General features: G+C 44.1%; 1 long non-coding RNA gene across 1 annotated transcript; it reads left to right on the forward strand.

Annotated features, from left to right (window-relative positions):
* The first annotated feature begins 6 nt into the window (after positions 1-6).
* Positions 7-2219, forward strand: LOC118159161. Its single transcript, XR_004747028.1, has 2 exons — positions 7-512; positions 2158-2219. It is a non-coding gene; the product is annotated as an uncharacterized LOC118159161 (long non-coding RNA).
* Positions 2220-2291: the final 72 nt, after the last annotated feature.

Below are 2291 nucleotides of genomic sequence, written 5' to 3' on the forward strand. Positions count from 1 at the left end.
TGTGCAACGTCCTCCTTTGGATATGGCAATCCACAAGATACAGCCTGGAGATAAGGTCCTGATAAAAACTTGGAAAGAAGTTACATTAACACCACAATGGGAAGGCCCCTATGTTGTTTTGCTTACTACAGAAACAGCTGTCTGGACTGTGGAGAAAGGATGGACACATGCCAGCCGTGTTAAAGGACCCATCTGTGACGAGAAGTGGGAGATCGCTCCAGGAAACAAAGACCTGAAGCTCACATTGCGACGAACTCGATAGGTACCGTGGGTTAAGGTAGAGGCTCTCCCCTGAAGAACACTACTGCTGCCGAGAAGAACTAAAACCTCGTAGTTGGCTGCAACCCAACTGACGAGTGAGGCAGAGGAGTGAATAAGTGGGGAAAGAAATGGGCCTCAGCCATTCCTATCGGTATTTAGGGGTTCTCGCAGTGATTTCATCCTGCATAGCGACTCAACACCACCCCCACCAACCCTTTAAATGGACTTTAAGTCGATTCGAGGATCAACAGGTTATTGCTACCCAGATAACATCGGGGGGGCCAAGCTTTACTTCTACACTATGTAAGCTGATCCCGAGGCCCCAATGCTGGGAATATATGGGATTTTATATGTGCCCGAGTTCGAATCCTGGAAAGGGGTACTGCAACTCCCCTAATCAATATTACTGCAGCTACTGGGGTTGTGAGACTATAGCCCCTAGCTGGATACCGGGATACGGTAGAGATAAATACTTAAGGGTCCAATGGGGTCCATATGGGTGCATTCCACCGCAAGGGTGGGGAGGACGTGGAAACTGCAAATATCTTTTTTTTAAATGTTACCCAACCCACGGATAGAGGGTGGAACATGGGAAGAGTGTGGGGAATAAGGTATACGGAACCTGGAACTGACAAGGGAGGACTCATACTAATAAAGAAGGAAATACCCGAGACTTCCAAGGTAGTCGGGCCTAATAAAGAGTTATTAGGGGAAGTTTTGATTGCCCAGACTGTAAAGATACCTGGGACTGCCCGACCTACTACAGTGTTTTTCAATAAGTCGACAGAGTTATCCTTTCCCACACTGCTTCCAAGCATTGTGAAAAAGAAAGAGGTTGTACCCGGGAGTAGTATGTGGAAAGTTATAAATGCTAGTTTCCAGGTACTAAATCAAACTAATCCTGAGATAACTGAAGGGTGCTGGCTATGTGTAAGTGTTAAGCCCCCATATTATGAAGCTATAGGGGATATGGGGAGGTCTGAATATTCAAATGAGTTAAATCCTTCCAAATGCAGTTGGGGTCAGGAAATCGGGATAACTTTGACTCAAGTTACAGGAAAAGGTAGATGTGTCGGCACAGTTCCAAGAGATAAAAATGATCTGTGCCATGTCACTGAAAAAATGGACCGAACCCACAAATGGTTAATTCCTGCAAATAACACTAGGTGGGTATGTTCATCGTTAGGAGTCACTCCTTGCATATCTTTAAAATTGTTTAGCACATCTCATGATTTTTGTGTACAGGTGGTCATTATACAAAGGATTCAATACCACACTGAAGAGTATATGTATACCCATCACACAGTGGCTGAATACCATCTGGTAAAGAGGGAGCCTATTACTGCCGTCACCTTAGCCACTTTAATGGCTCTCGGGGCTGCAGGTGCAGGAACTGGAATTGCTTCCCTGGTAAAACAAAGCCAGGAATTTACTTCTCTGCGCATTGCCGTAGATGAGGATCTGGCCCGTATAGAGCAATCAATAACAGCTCTGGAAAAATCGGTTAGGTCATTATCTGAAGTGGTACTCCAAAACCGTAGAGGGTTGGATTTGATTTTCTTACAACAAGGAGGACTGTGTGCAGCCCTGCGTGAAGAATGTTGTGTATATGCAGATCATACTGGGGTGGTGAGAGATACAATGACTAAATTGCGGGAAGGATTAGAAAAACGCAAAAGGGAAAATGAGGCTCGTCAGAATTGGTATGAATCCTGGTTTAATTACTCACCTTAGCTTACTACCCTGCTATCAACCATAGCGGGGCCCTTGTTGTTACTTATATTAGCACTGACTTTTGGACCATGTATATTCAATCGAGTAATTGCAATTGTAAAAAGCCGATTAGAGGCAGCTCATCTTATGCTCGTGCGTGCTAAGTATGAATCTCTTGAGCAGGAGGACAACGCAGAAACTTTGATGCTCAGCAAGCAAATATTGCAAAAATTCAATGAACAAAATATGTTAGAAAAAGAAAAAGGAGGGATTGTAATAAATTAGTGGGGGTTTGTTCATTGTCTTTGAGGAATTTG

This window comes from Oxyura jamaicensis, unplaced genomic scaffold (genome assembly GCF_011077185.1).
Source record: "Oxyura jamaicensis isolate SHBP4307 breed ruddy duck unplaced genomic scaffold, BPBGC_Ojam_1.0 oxyUn_random_OJ68144, whole genome shotgun sequence".
NCBI lineage: Eukaryota > Metazoa > Chordata > Aves > Anseriformes > Anatidae > Oxyura > Oxyura jamaicensis.